This window comes from Tamandua tetradactyla, chromosome 20 (assembly GCF_023851605.1).
Source record: "Tamandua tetradactyla isolate mTamTet1 chromosome 20, mTamTet1.pri, whole genome shotgun sequence".
Lineage (NCBI taxonomy): Eukaryota > Metazoa > Chordata > Mammalia > Pilosa > Myrmecophagidae > Tamandua > Tamandua tetradactyla.
The window spans coordinates 39460784-39483009 of NC_135346.1; the positions used below are offsets into that span (position 1 = coordinate 39460784).

Consider the following 22226-nt stretch of genomic DNA (forward strand, 5'->3'; position numbering starts at 1 on the left):
TTCTATAGACTTGCTTTAATTGGGACATTTTCTTGGCCTAGAACTGTAAACTAGCAGCTTATTAAACTGTCCTTTTTAAAAGCCATTCTGTTTCTGGTATATTGCCTTCTGGTAGCTAGCAAACTAGAGCAGAGGGTTATTGGAAGAATTACATTTATTAATTGGAAAATAATACTTGGCACAGCAAAAGTGCCAATGGGTGGTATCTATGATTATTTGTCAACTCCAAATGATTGGTTGTGGCTTTTTGGAATGCTGCTCTAGATTCTGAGACCAGGTCTGTGCTCAGCAGGCAAGAGTGCTCTGATGAATTAACAATGTCTGTCATAAGTGTGGGATATGGTTGAGCTGGCACATATCAAACATCTTTTATGAAAAGAGTAATTCTTACCATCTCCCTGGTACAAACATATCATTTGAACCATTGCCTCTTTTTCTGCCAATTGACTTTGTGTGAAGATGGCGGGGTCTTTGTGGGGGTGATGGTCATGATGGTTTTGTTGTATCTCTGGGATAAGAGGCTTTATTTAGAGGACTTACCATAACTTATCAGTAGTACTTTGCTAGAAGTTAAATTTTTCTTTGAATGATATATTATATATTTTAGTGCCATAAATAATCATCTAGGCCAACATTGATAGATGGTGAAACTAAGATACTGCAATATTTGTTAATATGATTTTTTGTACCTCACATATTCCCCAAGATCTAAATAGTCTTACTATAGAAAATACAGATGTAATAAAGTTAATACATGAACACAGTCTTTTTAAAGGTAATATTTACTGGAAGGAGGAATGATTAAATCAGAAAACCTAGGCTGAGAAAAATTATTGTACTTGGAGATATGTAACAGTTAGGGTAAAAGAAGAGAGTGTCTACACAACTCTTATTATCCAATAAAAGATAACATTAGGAGAGATAACCCTTTTTAATTTCCTAAATTTGAACTTAGAGAAGATTTGCTTTGCATTTATTTATATCAGGAACATTGTATTCTTAATTGTTGTTCTTATTCTGAGATGTTCTGCATATAGATATTTTTTGTGGCAATACTCTATGAAAGGGAATTATGCTGAGAATTATAAGACATCTTCTAAAAAGGCAAAGGACCTGAGAGTGTTCAGCAGCATGCAACAATACATACACCAGGGGAAAACTTTCTGATTATCAGGTAGGATCTGAGGTTAAGGCAGAGAAATTTTGAAATATGAATAGTAAACATGCCCCTTAAACTATCTCTCTAGAATAGTGATAGTCCAGGTTGGGCTTTTAACCATGAGGCAGTTAAAACTGCCCATGCAGCAGACAGTTAAGAAATGGGGATATTATCTCATACCTAAAAGGCAGGTATTCTATATAGTTGATTGAAGGAAAACCATATATTTGAGAGGCAGAGAATGAATAGAGCAGAATGTATGTTATTGTGAAAATTAAAGAGCTTTACCTGATTTTTGTTTTAATTAAGATGCTCTCTCATTCCCTCCTATCCTTACCACACATATATATGAAGATGAGAGATCTATAGTAAGATCCATAATTCCCTAAACATATTGAATTGAATTAATATTACAAATTTAGGAACCAAATTTGATGGTGTGGCCTGAAAAACACCAATAAAATGATCATTGAGTGTTAATGTCCTGAACATTTGACAAAGGCAAACATTAATAATTTCTATATAAATATGCTTAAACCAAAGCCTCAAAGAATTACTTTAGATAAAAATTTAAAGAACATTTTATTTCCCTCAAAATCACTAACCACATAAGGAAACAAGGTATTATGAGAGAGTCAGCAATTATGAGAGAGTAAGCAAAAGCTATAAACATCAGAAAAAGACCCCGAAGAGTTCAAATATTTGAATTATCACATGTAGAAAATGAAATGAGAAATTTACATAGGTTTAAAGAAATGAAAGAGTAAACAAAAATACAAGTAAGAAAAGAGATAAATCTGTTGTGCAGACATGAAAAAAGAAAGCAAATTAATCCTCTTAGAAATAATTATTGAAAACCTTATAGATGGATTAAATTCAAATTAGATGCAGTTATTGAGAGAATTAGTGACCTGGAAGACAAACTTAAAGAAATTTCACAGAATGGAACAGAGAAGAATAAAAAATGGAAAATGTTAAAAGAAATGATAAAAAAAAGTTCTAACATGTGCCTAAGCAAAGTTCTAGAAGAAGAAAAAGAGAGAGGAGGAAAGTTTGAGAATATATTAACTAATAATCTTCCAGAATTAATGAAAGACATGAACTCTCAGATTAAGGAAGTGTGATGAATAGGATAAATAGAAATAAACTGACAAGTAGATGCAGTATAGCAAAACTTTATAATAGCACAATGGAGGGATCTTGAAAGCAAACAGAAATAAAATCCAGGTTATATAAAAATGAATAATCATCTCGAAGGTTGACTTTTAATAACAATGGGGAGATCTTCAAATACTGAAAAGGATTATCTGTCAACCTAGAATTATATAACCAATGAAACTATCTTTTAAGAATGGTTTAAATGAAGAAACTTTCAGACAAATAAAATCTGAGAGTGTTCACAAGCTACCAAAATTTCTTAAGGAAAAAAAAACCTTCTAAATTGTGAACTTCAAAGAGAAGGAAAATCATTTCAGAAAAAAATTAGGAGTAAAAAGAACCCAAGCAATTCAGAAGAAGGCAAGAAGATTAAAGGAACCACATCTAAACAAATAAGGCAAATGAAATGCACAAAGATGATAGAAAGAAATCCAAATATATTTGCAATATCTTGAAAAGAAGATGGATCAAACTTTATAGTTAAAAGACAAATGATTTAGGACTTGACTTTAAAAAACACTAAAAGATCCGCCTAAAATATAGGAATGTAGAAAGGTTAAAAATAAAAGCATAGAAAATAATGTACCAGGCAATGAAAAGAAAGTTTGTGTAGCTATGTTAATATCAGACAAAATAAGGCTAGAGCAAAAACATTGTAAGTGGTAAAGAGGGCTACCATTTAGATGAAAATGTTTAAACTCATCAGGAAAATAAGATGTTCTTAAACTTATATATGCCTAATAATACACCTTAAAAATATAGAATGTAAAAGTGACAGAATTACAAGGAGAAAATGACAACTAAATATCACAGAGGAACCTTTAACACAATTTCTCTCAAAAACTGGTAGATCAAGCAGAGAAAATATCAGTAATAGCAAACATATGAATAACAGAACTAATGACATTGATCTAAGTGTTACATATAGTACAATATAACTCAACAATTGGATTATATCATTCTTTCAAAGATACATGTAACATTTATAAAAATGGACTATTTACTAGGCCATATAGCAAGTCTTAACAAATTTAAAAGAACCAGTATCCTATGGATATATAGACCCATTCTTTAAGCATAGTACAATTCAGTTTGAAACAAATACTAAAATGAACCCTTCCACCAAACACCATATATCAAGCAACTGAAAAATAAAAGTTAAATAACTCAGGGGTCAAAACATAAAGTATAATGAACATTAGAAACTCTTTTATCTGAACATAACAGAAATACTACACATTACAATTAGTGGGATGTAAGAAAGGTGGTATTTAGAGGTAAATTCAAAGCTATAGTTGCTTCTAATAGAAAGAAGAAAGACTAAAATCAGTTAGCAAGGTATCTCACTTAAGATGTCAGAAAAATAATAACAATAAACAAAGAATAGAATTCAGGAGTTAGCAAAGAGCATAAATAAATTAATTTAGGAAGAAGTTTCAAACATTTTCAAATGTAGCTATGGTTGTCATTAGTAATCTTCACCAAATATGTGTGCTTCTCCCTGTGGGTTTATGGTGGATGGCATTTCCATGGCCCTTGGAGCTATGTGTGTCCACGTGATTTGTTTTGGTTGATCAAATGTAAGTGAAGGAATATGTATTATTTCTGGGTGGAAGCTGTAAGAGCTAGTGCATGATTTACAAGACTTCCTTCTTTACTTCTACCATGCTGAACCACAGTGTTCTAGATGGTAGAGAGCAGTATTCTAGCTGCTTTATTAGTCTGGTCCTGGAGCAGATCCCTCAACTTGTCTGCATTGGACATACAGTGTAAGCAAGAGAAAAACATTGTTAGTTATGATTTGGGGATTGTTTCTTATAGCAACATCTAGTGATTCTCAATTGGAGGTCAATTTCATCCTCCAGGAAATATTTAACATTGTTTTCAGGCATTTTTAATTGTTACAACTAAGGGGTTGCTACTAGCATGAAGTGGACAAGAGACCAGGGAAGATAGTAGAGTCCCCACAACGAAGACCTATCTGGCACAAAATATCAAAAGTGCAAAGGTTGAGATACCCTGTATGCATCCTGATAAAATCGCATAGATATTCTGAAGTCATAATTTTTATCTATAAGAATGGTAGAAATGAGCTTGACTTGGAAGATCCTGAGATACGAATAAGCAGATGTTTATTGAAAGAAGTTGAGTCATACCAGTTGTGCACCTTTTAATCCAGTGGACCCCTCACTAAATCTCCCTAACTCTGTTCAATGTATTCAAGCCTAATTTTTCTCTTTCCTCCCATGAGTCTTGATGAAGATAAAGTAGAGTGTTTGTGCTAAAAGTCCTAATGCAGAGTAGAAATACAAAGTATATTCAAAGATCAGCACACCAGTGTGGGATTCTCCCTCTAGATTCTGGGTAATTTTCTTCACTGGAGGTGTAAGACTGTGTTCTCAAACGGTCAATGTCTTTATCATCTTCTCTCTATCTCTTTGTCACACCCTCTTGTCTTTCCTCTTTACAAATTTTCCAAATTAGTGGCAAGGTCAGGATCTTTACATTAGGAGTAATGAGTCATCTCTCTGCTCTTTCTTCTCCCATGTGGCGGTTAGGTCTGAGACTCCTGCACTGACTACAGTCCCCCCAGCTGATGCCAAGCATTGCAAGCAAACATGCTCTGCTTTTTGCCATCTCTGGCTGTCTAGGTTCATTCATTCTGAACTATTCTATCAGGGGTGATAGATCCACTAACTAGGCAAAAACCATGTTTCATGTGGTGTAGTTCAGTTCACATGAGTTCTCTGCCCCAAGATTTGGGACAAAGCCTCTGCTAATAGTCTTTCTTTATTTCCACGCACCATTATTCCTTGAACATATATATTCCTAGGGCTCTCATTGGGAGGATGCCTATAGTTAGTGATAAGATTTTGGTATTTTAAGATTCCCCTAATATAATATTATATAATTGTAAGCTAAATCATCTCATTTCTAACACTCTTCAGCAATTTAATTTTCCAATTTTGCCAGATTCATCTCATAATTAATCTCAGTAAACAACTTTGCTTCTCTTGCCCAATATACTCAATGATAAGTTAGTTATCAGCTAGCATATTTTGAGCACATACTATTTACTAGGCAATCATATAAGCATTTTACATGAGTTGTATTATTCAATTGTCTCGGAACTCAATTTTAAGCAATAACTTGTTATCCCTATTTAACATCTAAGGGCATTGGAGGGCAGTGGGATTAAGTAACTTAGTAGTAAATAGAAAAATTATCATTAGAACATACTCCTCTTTGACTCCAGAAACTGGGCTCTTAACCCCTATACCTTATTGCTGGCCCTATGTCATAGACCACAATCACCCCGATTTTCCTTCAGAGTAGAGGGTGGTGATCTTCCTGTGGTGGGAGATGTAGATGAAGTAAAGAGTTTCCTAGGTAGAACTTGATGCTGTCCTTCATGCAAGCTTGCTTGAATTGGGTCTCAGTATGTATCTTTGCTCCTCAGAAGTCAAAGTGGAAAACTGACTTAGTGGAGTCACAGTGCTTGTTTCTTTTACATAGAATACAAAACCTTTGGTCGAATCTCAGGGGACATCAGATAGAAAAGCAAGTACATCGGGCTGATTGGGGAAATTGGTTGCTGTCAGCCCCTCAGAATCTCAAACCTTGTCCTCCCTTAATGATACAGGTGGCCCTCCGATCAATAGTCTTGCTATTCCTTGCTGTGTCCTTCTCCTTGCTTCCCAGCCCACCAGTCTGGGGATTTTCAACCAATGATGGGACAGTCTTCTCCAGGGCAGTGCAATTCACAGAGGGGGAGAGAGAGCATAATTTGTTGGCCTGTTATATGGGGAAGCTAAAGCCCAGGATTACATTAATCAAAACCAGCATAGTTGCCCCCAGTTTTATATTCCAAGTGCATGTTATATGGTTCACTTAGGACTAACAGCAGGATGTTGCAGAGACACTGAAACATTGTCCGGAAATGTTTAAGGATATTCCTTTTTTTTTTTTAATATAAAAAATAGTGCTGCACAAGAGAATACCCAAAACTCCAAGTAAGAAACCACAATCTCAAGACCTGAACTCTCCCCAGATGTCTGTTATCTGTTGCTTAGGAAATGTGTAAGCATTAGAGGAAGGAGGTTGGGCCTTTTCTGTTACAGAAGCTGAACTAGTTTGAACTTTACACCTACATCTTCCTGCCCAATAAAAGAAGCAGAAGGGAGAGGAAAGAAAGAAAGCAACAATCCTTCCTATTATTTGTTGAGTACCACGTCAAACACAAAATGATTAAATCATTATTTCATGTAATTTTCACAACAAATCCTACAAGATAGGGACAGTAGCATTCCCATGAACAGCATTCCTATATGATGGCTAAAGAATGGTAGAGTAAAATGCCCACCATCTCACTGGATTTGAAAGTTGATCTTGCTTACTCTGGAGCCCCTTCTCTGAACCGATTGGTCTGAATTTGATTCATTTGTTCACACGAAATGAAGAATTCCCACTCTAGATTTGTTTAATCAAGATTCTCCCATAAACCCTGCCGCTGGTACAAAATAAAACTGATTAGTCTTAAGACGTGGTCAAAACGGGTCGCCTAAGCTGTATTTACAGGGATAATGTAATTATAGCAATTTTCAGGAGTATTCAGGCTTCCCCCAGAATAAATTTAGTGAGGAAAGATAACTTAGGGGTCCCAATTAGTGAGATTGGATTGATTTCACTGGTTAGATGTGCAACTCTCCAGTCCACCCTTCTTGCATAGATACAGCTGTGAGGTATCAACACATGCCTTGGTAGTACACAACCCAGAGCAAGGTGGACGTCCTTAAAAAGAATTGTGGAAATTGTGTTTGTCACCTTGTCCCTTGCCACCTTGCCTTAGGACCACACATTCATTTGGCATAAAATTGAAAAAGAAAACACAAACTCAGCTAAATGGTTCCATTATAACCTGAAGAAAAAGACCTTGAGCTGTGACCTCCAAGAGTTATATCAATAAAAAGCAAACAAAACCCAAACAACCAAAACCAAAAACCAAACCTACAATCCCTTAAAGCACTTCTTCTGTACTTTGAACTATTTGTTGTTGTTGCTGTTAGAAAATGAGCTGGCATATGACTTCACTTACTCCTCATATTTGGAGAGTGAATAGTCTAAGAAAATACCAGGTTGCTTCCCAAAGAATGTTGTCCAATACTGAAAGTGTACAAACTCTTGAGACTTAGTCTTCATGTGGAATTAGCTAGTGACAATTAGAGGCTATGTTTAGGGAAGCAGTGAGGAGGGCAGTGAGGAGGAGAGGGAATCAACTTTGAATAGGGGTGAATTTATACACTGCAGTTTCAGGGTTGGAAACCCTGTAAAATCCAACAGCTGTTCATTGAAGACTCCTCAGTGTAAGGGATTAAGGCTCGGCCTTAGGAGTAAGACCCTGTGTTTGTTAGCTCTCAATGTTTGCTCTCAGTGAATGTATAACCTGAGGTGAATGGAGGCTTGCAATTGAATAGTTTAGCCTAATGTCTTTTTATTTTTTTCAAATTTTACACAACTGCCTAATGAAAGAGCATTCTTCCCTGGGCCGAAGTTTGCACAGGCAAAGGAGGGAGCAAATTAAATATGGAATAGCAAATAGATTTTCTTTCTTGTGGCCATACTGATCAATTAGTAAATTCAGCTTTGAGAAGACGAGTGACAACAAATCTGGGCTTGATTAGTGACATCTGTTATAGGCATGGGAGGGGAGAATGATGGTGTGAATATGGTATATTTGATATCCCTGAAGTGGTTTGAGTTGTAACAAAAGGCCATGCCTGCTTTGCCTCAAATAACTTTCTTCACTATTCTACTCCAGTACTTGAAGTGTTCATCACTTATTTACTGCTCAGCCTACATTATTATTTAAAAAATAATAAATCATAACATGTACTGGGTTTTTATTTTATGCCAGATATTAAGTTAAACACTTAGTATATATTATCTTTTTTATTCCCATTTTATAGATGAGAGTTAGTCCAGAATCTGCTCCTTTAACCATGACATTTTCCTGTTGCACGCTAGGTGGGCTTCTCGTGAGGCCTTTCATGTCCCTGTTTGTTAGTTTTGGAAAACATCTCTCTTGAGAAACGAGAGGTCTTGAAGGAGCCATATATAACAAAACATGGAGAACAGAAAAGGCAAAACACAGATCCAAAACAAAAGGAAGGTCAGTACCATGCTGCTACCCAGTTTCCCAGATCATGTAAACCACTGGTTCTCCAAAAGACATTGACCTGTTTACTGAAGGGCTTTCATAAAGAACCAGTGTTTCCTAAGGTCAGGAGTTAATGTGTTTTGCTTTTTTTTTTAAGTACATGGTCCAGGAATTGAACCCGGGTCTCCTGCCCGGAAAGCAAACATTCTACCACTGAACCACCCATGCATGCACCTGCATTTTGCTTTTATTAGGCCATAATTTAAAAGTGTCATGGGCAAGGAATGGGGCTATTCTAACAGCGGAGAGATGCTTAGAAAAGTGCAAGGCATATGATGCCTTCACAGTGGCAGGTCACAGGGGTCATTACAGAGGGGAGCTTTATTTATTCACTTCTTTATTCACTTGCTCAGCTATTCAACAAAAATTAGCAAGTACCTGTTTTGCTCTAGGTATCATGCTAGATGCTAGGCAGGCAGATTCCTGTTTTCAGGTATCAGATGAGATGAGATGAGCTTTGAAAACAAATGATACACTTACAGATTTTGCCTAAGGTTGTACTGACTTCTACCATTTCCACTGCTTTCTTCTGAGTGGATATCACTATTACAATGACAGTCACTGCACCATTCTATTTCTAAACAATACAGATGAGACACGATAATGTGTATACTATCATGTTAAATGAGAAAGGTCAAATGTAATATTTTATCTACAATATGATCATAGTAATGTAGAAATTATGTGTGTAACGGGCTGACCTAACTGAAAATGGGTCTGAAGATTTTGAAACATTTATGAGTAGAAGCTGGAGGAAAAAAATGTCATTTAAAAGCTGCAAAGATTTTCTGTCTCCTAAGAAAGTCACCTTTCTGAACTTCTCGGGTTCAGGCTGCTCCTTTGTTCTAGAAGAATCACTGAATTGTCCCTTAAATTACTCCAATGTAAAGCAAGATCCCAGCTGTTATTTGGGGGGTTGGGGTGGGGGATGGGGAGGGTTCTTATGAAATAAAAATGCAGACAATTTCTCCTGAGAAACTAAATGCTCTCCCAAAGCTCTGTTTGGTCGTGCAAATTTGTGCCTGTGTCTGAGCCAGAGCATTTCTTTTATTTGTGTGGATCGAGGCTCTGATGTGCCCTATCCAAAGTTATCATTTCTGTGTGACCTTGGGGTTATTATTTTGAGCTGTTGCCTTCCAGGGAGGTGTGGTGACCTCGGGGTTATTATTTGAGCTGTTGCCTTCCAGGGAAGTAACTGCAAGAATGAGGGGGCAGACAAGGGCTTCACTTTACTCTGGGAGGATTGAACTGGGCTGGGCACAGGCTGGAGTGGACTGCCCAGGTCCTGGGTGTGGCTTTCTTTGAGAGCTGGTAACCCAGACCGGGAGAAATGTGCCAATTCTGGAGTCTTGTTTTCTTGCATTAGCTTCATGTTGGGGCCAAAGAGTGGTGCCTCGTTCCTGTGGATGAGGGTGGGGTTTGCTCTGGAAGGAATGTATATTGCCACTGCTGATCATTCGGCAAGGAGTGGAGACTGGGAAGACAGATTATGGTCTGAGTTGCGGAGGGACTTGTTTTTCTCTCCTTAGAGCCAGGGTGCTGCGAGCTGGACCATAACGAAGACGGTTGGCCTACACGTATAGTTGAGGCCAGGCAGGGACTTATTTCCAACAGGGCCCCCCCCCCCCAAAGGGGCATCGGGATCTCACTCTAGGTCCAGAGGCAAGGTTTTCTTTGTGTGGTAGTTTCCTTAGGTTCTTCCCGAAATATGAAGAAAGTCTTATTAACAGTTGGAGCCTGGTCCCAACACCACTGGGATAATTTTATGAAAGAGAATTTTATGAAAGGTCTCCATTTGGGAATAGAAAAGGGGGGAAGAGGCTCACCCTTGCTTTTTCCCTGAAGCCAGTCAGTGGAGCCATGCAACCAAGAGAGAAATGAGGGGCCTTGGAACTCCAAGAGAGGCATACTTGGAGAAAATAAAATATTTGTAAACAACAACCAAAAAAAAAGAAAAAGAAAAGAAAGGGATCATGGAGAAATGAAAAGAAAGGAATTCTAGAGCATTATTTTTGTGAATTAATTTCTACAGTTATTGTTTTCGCAGAAAAACAGGAATGTGTGGTGGCACTACTGTTGTTATTCTAGCTTTTACAGATGTCGTAGTCAGGGTGCAACAAGGGGTCAACCTCTGACATTAACACAGGCAACTAATGTCCAGGGTGAAAACTGGAGGTATGTCCTTTGTGATGATCTCTTTCAGATAAACCGACTAATTGAATTTTTCTTCTGTGTCCCAAGTAGGAATTCCTTATGTTTTAATGTATGCTGAGTCCCTTTGTGTAGTTTTGTGAGATCTCGGCAGGGGGCTTGTTGGCTGGTGAGTGCAGCCGGCCTTAAGAGCTAAAATTAAGGACTTCATCCTATGGTTTTAAAAATAACGTCAATCTTATTTATTTATTTTTTAAATAAGAAAGAACTACTCATGGTTCTAAATTCAAACGGGACTAGAGGTAAACAGTGAAAACTCTCTTTCCTGTCATGTTCAGTTTCTCAGTTCTCCTCTCCAAAGACAATCCCGTGACCAATCACTTGTGTATTTTTCCAAGATAGTTTATGTGTATACAAGTAAATACAGATATAATATGATGCTGTGCACAATTAAATGCTCAGGATAAGCCAGGCACTCCGCTAAGCATTTTACATGCTTGCGGGCACTTAATCCTCATGATACACCCATGGATAGGGGCTAGGGTATGTTCAGCCCGCACTCTGGAGAGAAGAGCTGGGAGCTGACAGCCAGCTGGGCTGCCTTGTACCAGCTTGAGGGAGCCCATGGTGAAATTCTTAGGGATTTTGTGAGCTGGCTGATCATATGTTAGTCACTTTGGAATTGGTCACAGTGGAGCATTTGCACCCACAGAAATAGGCAAATGCTACAAATCTCAGCCTCCCTCCTTCCCAGAGCCCGTTGTTAAACATTTACTAGTACACCACTGCTCAGAGAAGTGAAGTAACTTGTTCGAGATTACAAACGAAAGGCGGCAGGGCCAGGGTTTGAACCCAGGCCTCTTGAATCCCAACTCTGTCCAAGATGACACCAAAAAGTCAGAGAAAAAAAGAACTTGATCTTCCATTGCCTATTACAATGACCCCTGTCCTGTTGCTCTCTTGCTCCATGTTACAGCATCCCAAACTTTGATTTTTGTGCACATTCTTCATCATATTTAATGCCTTAACAGTTTGTCTTCTTATCATAAAAGTAACCCATGCTTGTTACAGACAAGCTGGAAAATAGAGAAATACATGAAGAAGAGAATAACCAGCACTATGAAATAATGAATGCTAAAATTTTATCACCTTCAGCTGACTTTGATCTTTTTGTTTCTGATCCCTTGACCCCAATCCTTATTTGTGGTCTCTGTTTTGCCTTTGGGCTTTTCCCTTTTCTGATCTCTACATTGATGTCTCTTAGTAGCTTTCACTCTGCCCTTACACATAGGGCTCCTGGCTGCGGCATGGGTTGCAATGAGCTCTATTTAAATCACTGATATCTTGCATCAGCATGTAAGATGTAAATATAACACACTCAGCTTTGTCCTCAAACCATGGTCAGTTCCGCAAAAAAAATGCCCACAAAAGGAGAGGAATAAGGGAGCCAAAACCGATGGGTGGATGCGGCTGATTTACGTTGCCCATTTCACAATCACTCTGATAATGTGTCCTTTGCGTGGAACTGGGGGAGGAGGTGATAAACTCATACACACTCTTTAAATCATTATTTCTCTCCCTCTCATTATTTTTGTCTTCCATGCTCATGCACCATAGTTGAACTTACATAAGTTGAACGTGCCTCTGACGTGGTTGCTCAAAGAGCTAAAACGCTTTGCCATCTAAAACATCAAAAATCGGTCATTCAGTGTTAGTGTATTGTTAAATTCAGCTGTAATAGCTAGTGGAATATGCTATTTTACTTCTAGAATATGTCAGTAATACAGTCTCTAGTTGAGCATGTATGTGCATGCTGCGTGCCTCACCGTATATATGAAATCAGAGAGTAATTAATTCTGCAGCAGGTAAAATGGATTAGGGCATGCGGAAGAGGAGCCATTTTCTTCGTAAGTAAATGGCACAGAGAAATACAGTCTGTCCCGGGAGGCAGACCCTGTCTTTGGCTGTGGGCTACCCAAACCCTGTAGGTTCTGAGTGCCAGTGATACAAATTGTGCCAATCTGTTAGAGCAGTCCCAGCTTCCCAGTGGTTTTGTGACTGTCGCCTACCTCTGCATCTCTTATAATGAAATGGTTCTTGGACAGCTGGGTTATCAGCAAAGAGCTATGTAGGAAGTGCCCTGCCCAATTAATCACATGTCATTCTGACCAGATTTCTTTAGCACATTGCTTCATGGTAAACAACAGAGTATTAATAAACTAAAATAAAAAAGAGACAAAGGAGAAAGGCATCGTTTTTATGTATCCTTGTCTTAGGCATAGTTTTCCATTTATGAAACTTGAAAAATAACCATCTGGAAAGAATCATATTATAGACAAGGCATGTCATGACATTTACAGCAAATATTTTTGCTGAGAGGATCAGTATTCTCTCATTGTCCCATCAACTGCCATATAATCAGATACCCATAAAGTATTCAATAAATAGAGGGTTCCTGCAATAAATCAATAGTGCAGGAATAATATGTTTTCAGTGTTCACATTTTCCTTTGTTTATCCTTCTTTTTAAACACATTTTTGCATCGTATACCTCCTTTAACATCTGTCTTTGTTTCTTTGCCTTTCAGCCACCCAGTCTCAGGCAAATGACATTAAACTGCACCACTGCAGAGAGATCTCTGGCATAAATAAATGTATCAGGAGGTCAAGAGGTCAAGAGCATAAATGAGGCAAAGATTTCAAAGAAATCACCCACCAAATGATTTATAAATCATGGAAAACATTGCTCTGGCCATAAAAGAGAAATTAAATTTATACATCATGAGTTTCAGGATGCTTTGGGTTCTGGTGGGTAACTGGGTTAGAAATGGAAGAGCTTATGTCATCCTGTTGTTGGTTTGGAGCCTTGTTATAGTGGCATTTACCCCAGGCCTCTAAATCAGGAGGCCTGAGATTAAAGCCCCTCCTCCCCCCTCCCTCCTCCTGTGTCTCCAGAAACATTGGCTTTTACCTCTGACCTGGAATTCTCACCACATCAGGCTCAACTCTGAAGTGGGGTAGGAATCAATTCACTGTTAGGCAGAAATGATATACTTGTGAGGAAAGACGAACCTCCCATCTGTTGGCAAAAGGCTGAAAGGGCTCTACCTTTGTCTGTAGGAGAACAACAAAGAATTATAGCATCCTCCCTGGCTGGCCAAGGAAGCTGTGAAACTGGACATGACATCTGGAATGTAACAGCCAAACCATATATAGGGGAGAATAAAAATGAGCCAGTCTCTGTAAAAAGAACAATAATACTTTATGCTATAATGATCTGTAAAGGGAATCTGTCCAGAACATTTACAGTTTAAAAATAATCCCTTCTGCTTTTTGCCATCTTTTCTTGAAAGACACAACATTCAACCATTCCTCTCTTATACCCCTTTCCCATTTCTTTTCCTTCTATATTTGGGAAAAATATATAAGATTGGGAACTGTGAAGCTTTTAAGTGTCTATTTATTTTAGCTCTACATGAATTCATGAAATGTGCACAATGATCTATACATAAAACCGAAGTAATTTCATGGGAACTTGCTGAAAACGCACACAATTGGGAACGTCACTTCTGAATTAAACAGATGTGAAGTAGCAAATGACACCATGAATAACCAGCAAACTGGAATTGATTGCTGCTCTTTATGACCTCACCAAAGGAGACTTAAACTTAGGGCTAGTTTTAAAGTTTTCCATGAAACAAATTTTGCTAATCCTACTCAATGGAAACAATGTGCTGGTTTTCTAGTTTGAAATACAGATTTGTGGTGATGACAGAGAAAAATAATATATTGTGTCAAGATTTCTTTGCTCTCCTAAGCCAAGGTAGGATTTCAGTGGAGCTCAGTATTTTCACTCTTTCTCTTTTTCTTTTTCTACCCTTCCCCGCTCTCCTTTCATTTTTATCTTTTCAAGTTTCTCATTAGTTTTCAGATGTTTGCAAGAACAAAATCTGTTTGGAGTCAGTAAATTGTTAGTTGTGTGTTTTGCTTTTTAAATGTCTTAAGACATTTTTCACTCAAGCATATGGAAGAAGGAAATGTAAAGCACATTTTTCTTAATCCTCTTTTTCTTGTATTGCTAAAACCAGTATATGTTAAGGGAAATTTAATCCACGGCTTATAGTCATGCTTAAATTATCAAAATTGGATTTGATTCACCTTGCTTAATGATGAATCTCTCCGATCCTCCTTTTCTTTATAATTGGGAAGTTGGTCCTCATGGTTGGGTTCACACATTCATGTCGTATTTGGAATTCAGACTCCTAAAATTTGTTGGCACCATTTTTTAAAAAAATCCAGGTTAGAGGGATGCTTCATTTCCCTTACTTTGGAATCTCCCAAACACCCCAATGGGCTATCTATCCTTAGAACTATTCATTTGTTCAAAGAGATTGAGTATATAAAGGTGAATAGGTAAAAAAATAATAATAACCTCACATTAGCCATACTGGCTTTTCTCCATCTTTCTCTTTTATCATTGGAAAGAGAAGCAAATTTGAAAAATAAAACTGATATTTTGCCAAAGTCTGATTGTGAAACAAACTTTTTCAATAATTTTCTCAAACATTCTAATAACTGTTTGCTTGAACAGTGTCTTCAATACTTAATAAAGGACAAAAAAGGAGACTATTAATTCATGTCTTAGCAAAAACTGAATGCAGTTTGGAAAGAACCAGTTAAACTTAAGACTGAGCTAATGATTAGTTTATTTGCTTTCTTTGGGAACAAGGAATTTTAGGTGGTTTTCTCTTGAGCATAAAAAGTCAGTTGTCCTCTTCCTGTACTCCTACCCGTTGACTTCAGTGTTCTCAGGCACAACTTCATGTCTCAGAGTTGAGCTTTAAAGTAGTTGGGCCTGTTGTGCCAAGGAAAAGAAGAGAGAATCTCTGCTCCACTAAAAGAAATTGCTGACCTTGTTACAGCTGAACATTTTATTTGTTTTCATGGAAGTGAGTGACTTGTATGGCCGTATTTGCCTTTTCTGGTCCATCGGCTTTTTTTTTTTTTTTTTTTTTTTTTTTAAGGTGCATGGTCTGGGAATCAAACCCAGGTCTCCTGTATGGAAGGCGAGCATTCTACCACTGAACCACCCATGTACCCCCACTGGCTTTTGATCACATCTCATGGTTTTTAGCACATGATGTTTTGCTTACACTGATAATCCAAGTTGTGATCTTGACCATGCCAGTGGAGAGAGGGCTGAGGTCTCCTATTAACAGACTATGCAATGGGGTCTGATGATTATTAAATGGCTGCTGGAAACAGATCACGTGTCCTGGATGACAGGAAGGCTGGCAGTTGGGTTGGGGTCTGAGTAGACAGAAGATGATCCAGTAATCCCGAAACACTAGTCTGATTAAGAAATAAATCTAAACACTCTCACTGTTTCTAAAATGGGATTTCTTTAATGATCTTTGATTTAAGAGATATCAGATATAACTCCTCAGGACCTATTTTATAAAATAGAGAGAAACCATTTCCATTTAGTTGATCATGTACTGAGGACTGTGATTTAAGAGTACTTGACAGTGTTTTGTTGTTGTCTAAATATCATCTCCCTCAATTTTCCTTTGTCCCACTTATTTAATTTGTAGTGAAAGTGGTTGAGAGCATGGTTTCCGAGTTAAGAGTTCAAATTTGGCTCAGCTCCGTAGTAATCATGTGATCTTATGCAGGCTGCCTGACCTCTCTTTGTCTCAGTTTTATTTTATTTTTTCCCTGTAAAATGGTAAAACACTGTAAAATCCACCACAGAGTCATGGTGAGGTTTAAATACATAGAAAACAGAACAGTTCCTGGCACAGAGTTAATATCTATTACATGTGAGCCACTGCTATTATTGTTGTTGCCATTTAGCAAATCATTTTGCACACACCTTTTTCATAGATAACTCAAAGCCAGCTGGACCAGCCCATGAGGCCATGCTTCTCAAGCGGCTAAGTGTGAATTACAAAAACAACTAAAATAAGGTTCTGACCTCCTCAAAGGCAAATTGCAACATCAAGTGTTTGTTATGCCTTGGCTAGTCCTGGTGTAAACGTGGTTCTTTTATGTTTAAGAAAAGTATAAAAGAGGAGTGAAAATATGATACTGAGGCAAGGACGCTGGATTATGAGTTGGAGGATGTGTCAACCAAAAAAAACCCATGTGACCTTGGGCAAATCACATATACATCTTGACTCTCCTTAGCCAAGTGAGAATGGGAGAGATGAGACACACTCTGCATGTTTTCCAGGGTTGTTATGGGATCAAATTAGATGAAGTATGGGCACAGGAAAGCAGTCTGCAAAGATGAACTGCTGTTCAAGCAGAAGGTGAGGCAAATAGAACGACAGAGCAGGTTCCTACCCATCAATCCGTGGCACTTCCGCTTGTTACTGCTCCAGCCTGGTATGCTGGAGTGTGGCCCGATTTCAAATTCCAGTGCACGCACAGGGCCTGTTGATTGCAGCAGCGCTTGCCAGTGCAAGAGGAGCTGGGGTGCATTTTTATGTGTCAATTTCAGACAGCGGTAGCTTTGCTTTGGAAATGAAAAGGCTTTCCTGGGTGAAGCAGGACACATGGATAGATCTCAAATACATCCGAACAGCATTTTAGCGTTCCAAGCATTGTGCCCTTTATTGTCTGCATCATACTCTAGTAATTTTGTGACAGTCTTTTTCTTAGTCAGAGTCACAGTTCAGCAGCCACCCCCTAAAGCCCTGGCAAAGGCAGGTTCTGAGAATGCCAGAATAGAGAGGAGTTAATGTACAATGCAGAAGAGCCCAGGCCCAGGGAGCCCAGATCTGAGCCAGGAGACTGTTTTTTTCAACAACGTGAGCGAGAAAATGCAAGGCGCTCACAAACAAGGAGGACTTAGAGATCGCGTCCACGCCACCCATTCAGATGCAGAAAGAAGAGGAGGTGGCCTGGCTGGGGTCCTAGTCCATCACTCTTCGGAGTCTGCCCAGCCTGGCGCAGGCAAGGATGTCACGAGCCTGGCACCAGCCACTCCGGGACCGCCTCCCGACCTCGGGTGGCAGAAAGGCCGCAGGCTGAACTGTGAAGCCCTGGGCCTGCGCTCCTCAACAGATGGCACTGTAAATCTGAACTATTCCACAGGAGAAAGACAAATGGGAATCAGCCGAGAAGGCTCGGATCCTGGCATACGGCATGGAATAAAATAGGGGCCCAGTATCCACATTGAGCTCTTCCTTCCTCCGGCTCTTAAATATCACACTTCTGAAGCCCTCTCCCTCTGGACCCCCCAGCAACTGAATAGGTTCACAAACACGGTTTTCTCTGGGCAGAGGGCAAATGAGAGCTGAGGAGTTTAACCTGATGATTCCGGACCAAGGTTTTGTGTAGTCACTTACACAACAGATCACACCATGATCTAAACAGCTGAAGACACTAGAGGTAAACAGACCGCGACAACTTGAACTTGTTACAACTCTTATTCCTTTTGGTGATAATCAGGGTGGGGGGGCGACATCTAAACACAGAATTGCCAAAGCATCAACAATCAGATTCGTGAATGACAGCTTTGATTTCTACACTTAAAAGCGGATGAAAAACCTTAAACTTTGGAATGACTGCCTAGATTTCTGTTTTGCAGAGTTCACCCTGGCTGGTGCACTCTCTGCCCAGTCCCCTACCTACCTTGCCCCACAAATACGCCCTCATTCTTCAGCACAAACAAAGCCTTCCGTACCCTCCCTCCTTCTTCCTCAAACTTTTGTTGATGAGATGCTACACATGGCACCATTACCCATTCATCACTTGTCATTTATTCATCTATCCTACCTTTATTAGACACTCACTGTATACCATGGATCGTGTAAGGGGCTGGGGCGACAAAGATGAATATGATGGTTTCTTGCCTTTAAGAAGTTCAATTCTGGTGTCATAGACAGATATTAAATAGATTTACAGAGCCAAATGAAATGGTTAAAGGACTGTCTTCGGCAATGTAAGATAGAAGCTCTTTGTGTTCTAAGAAGATGAGATTTGGAGTCCAGCATTATTCTGTTCATGGTTTAGTTCATGCCGTTTGTGACAACTTTCAACTGGGGTGTTTCAGAATCTCTGGTTTGGGACCGATATATGTAGTTTTTAAAACATATCCAAAATGTTTTTATAATATATCTACAGAAAATAAAGTTCATCTCCTGCTTGGTTTCTCTTACCTATTAATCTCCAGCTAAGCCTGCCTCCTTGAATGCCAACCACTTTCTTGCCTCTGGACTCCATGCATGCTGGTTGAACTTCACTGAATACCCTGCCTCTCCTGCTCGTTTGGGTGATTCATTGCAAGCTTTTAGTTACCAAAGTAAATAATGTCTCTTGGGGGAATGTAGTGTTGAGTGTGGGCCCTGGATCAGGACTGCTGGGGTCAAATTTGAATCTGGGTAAATGCTAATGATGTGATCCTGGGCAAATTCTCTGTTCATCAATTTCCTCTTCTAAAAAACAGAGGTTGTGCTAATACCTTCATTCCCCATAGGAATGCTAGAAGCTTTAAATAAGAAAATATATGTAAAATATTTAGGGTAGCTCTCAAAAAATATTAGCTTTTATTATTTCCTGGCTATCATATCTATAAGTTGATTCACCCCTGTGATTCTCTGTCATGCTTTCTTTTGGTTTCCATCATAGCATTCACCACACTATGTAATTATATATTTATTTACTTGTTAAGTATCTGGCTTCTCTGTTAGAGTGTAAGCTCCACAAAGGCAGGGCCCATGGCTTTTCATTTCCAAAGTATCCTCAGCACCAACACTGTACCTGGGTATGGTAGATGCTCAATAAAAATTTATTGAACAAGTGAATGAATTAATGAACATATAAACAAAAGCTCAACCAAAATGATGGGGAGGGGTATAAAGAAGATACTATGAGGAAATCTTATAGAGGGTATGAGTTTAAAAAAAAAAAAAAGAAACAGTTGGGGATTGATCATTGAGGTATGGGGCTTAGAAATCGTTCTGTGTTGGTTTCCTAACAACTAGAGTCCTGGACTGCCAAACAAGATTCCACAATTTTTCCCATGTTGAAATGAACTTCTGGAGATATTCCCCTGGGACAGTTTTGAAGCATAGCTTGTTCCAAAAGGAAAAGGGATGTATGTAAGAAGGTAGGAAGGTTGCATTGAGTCTTCCTAATGAAAATCAATACCCTAAAAGTTAAATTAAGTTGATGCCACTAACTATTTGATCCAACTTGCTTATTAGCAAAAGCACCTAACTCATTGTTGGGATCCCTGTTGCTAAGTTGCCTCAAGAAACAAATTGATTAATGGATTTTTTTTTTCCTCAAGTCCTTTCATGTAAGCAGGTCAAATAGCTACAATTTCATTATGGCCACTCTACTCAGCGATAGCGGTGCAATTTGGTTCCAACACCCAATTTATAGATTGACCCTAGCCCCATGGAATCGATTGTGTTGGAGGGATTTTGGAAGCCAGTGCATTGTCATTAAGTGTCCTTGAAGGATCCGGTAGGAAAGGAAGCAGGAAACTTTGCTGAGGAGCAAATACTTGTCCATTTTATTCAGTGACTTGATTGAAGCATTGGGGCCAATATACTCTCTCAAAACCATAACATTACTTGTAAACATCAGTAGTTTTACCAAGGTAGCATTCTTTAAAGGACAGCAATCAAGTGCATTTTTTTTTTGAGTGGGAACAGACCTTAGAAATCTCATTATTTAAGCATTTCATAAAACTTTTATTTTAGAATAGTTTCAGATTTACAGAACAGTCACAAGAATATTACAGAGCGTTCCTGTATACTTCACACTCAGCTTTCCCTGTGGTTGACATTACTATGGTATATTTGTCACACACAATTAAACAGCTTTAATATACAATCCTCTCATTTTGCAGGTAAAATAACTGAGTCCTGAAGGGGTTAAGTGATTTGCTCCAGGCAATGGCAAGGCCAAACCGTGATTCAATTTTCTTTTGATAGAATGCTCTTTGTGGGGAATTATGATCCTCTATCTTATGACATTCATAATTTTCTCTTTTATGGCTGATGTCCCCTCAGAAACAAATCGCATTCAGAAATCCGAGATGAAAAGTAGATAAAAAGCAGAGTCCTCTGGTGGACGTGGGCCCCTCCCCTTGTCACCCCCATCCCGCAGGAGCACCCAAGGAATCTTTGAATAATTCTTTGGGCTCAGAGGAGAGCAGTTTGGTAACTGCTCTGCAGTCTGATGGCAGAACTTGCTGTGAGTTAACCCTCTGGCACCATCTGCCCTGGGGGGCTTGAGGTGGCGTTACAACAGATTAAATCAAGACCTGGTGTGCAAAGGAGGTAGGTCAGGTACGTGGATCTCCTGGTGGGGCAAACAATTCAATGAGAAGCGTTTTCTTAACTCTTTGAGATTAAATTGATTAAAGAAGGTGGGAACCGAAGGAGCCTTCTGAGTTCATAGACAGCATCTAATCGCAACTTTTGCGAGCTCTGGGGGCAATGAGGAGATGGGCTAGGCCAGCTGGAATGCGTCTACTTAGCTATTCTGCTGTTTCTACTCCAAAGATTAAAATGACTACTTCTTCCCCTTCTTTAACTTCTCCTTTACGGTATAGACTAGTCAACAAGAGAGTGAGTAAGAGGCAAAAAGAGAATGAAAATGAGGCAATATGATAAAGAACCTGAAGTTGCAGGTCAGAATCAGAGAAATCCAGGTTTAAAGCCCAGCACTGCTAAGTAATAACCCTGTGATCTTGAGGGAATTACTTAACTTCTCTGGGACTCAGTTTTCTCATCTGTAAAACAGGAATGACAATCCCAGCAACTCTTCCAATGTATCACTGTGAGAATTATGTGAGATTATGCTTCTAAATTGCTTTGCTCAGGGCCTGGGATGTTGTCAGGATTTGATGATGTTGGTTGGTATTTTCACTTCTATTTTCTCTTATCAAGGAGGGAGTAAATGCATGGGACTGAAAAAGGGACCTGTCAGAGGGGGAACCTATCAATCCTCTGCTTTCAGCCGCCTTCCCTGGAATGTTCACCTTTCACACAGTACTTGTTCTTTTTATTTTTTCTATCTTTTTGATAATTCTTTAATTAACAACAATAATAATAAAGTCTCTCATATGTTTAGCATGGTTACCTTACCAGAGAAATTGAACAAATTTTATTTTATTTTATTTTATTTTATTTTTTTTTTTATTAACGGAAAGAAAAAAAAGAAATTAACACGACATTTAGAAATCATACCATTCTACATATGTACTCAGTAATTCTTAACATCATCACATAGATGCATGATCATTGTTTCTTAGTACATTTGCATCAGTTTAGAGGAACTAGCAACACAACAGAAAAAGATATAAAATGTTAATATAAAGAAAAGAAATAAAAGTAGTAGTAATAGTAAAAAACAACAACAACAAACAAACCAACAAGCAAACAAAAACAAAAAAAAACCCTATAGCTCAGATGCAGCTTCATTCAGTATTTTAACATGATTACTTTACAATTAGGTATTATTGTGCTGTCCATTTTTGAGTTTTTGTATCTAGTCCTGTTGCACAATCTGTATCCCT

General features: G+C 38.6%; 1 protein-coding gene across 28 annotated transcripts in view; it reads left to right on the top strand.

The window, feature by feature from the left end:
* Positions 1-22226, top strand: part of LOC143664558 (uncharacterized) — a 191938-nt gene that overhangs the window by 56587 nt on the left and 113125 nt on the right. For 2 of the 28 annotated variants that reach the window (XR_013166499.1, XR_013166486.1), the window contains exon 4: positions 13273-13444. The exons of the other annotated variants lie outside the window; for them this stretch is intronic. The gene's annotated coding sequence lies outside the window, so the exon portion shown is untranslated. Of the gene's footprint in view, positions 1-13272; positions 13445-22226 lie in introns of those variants that run through there. 28 annotated transcript variants of the gene reach the window in all.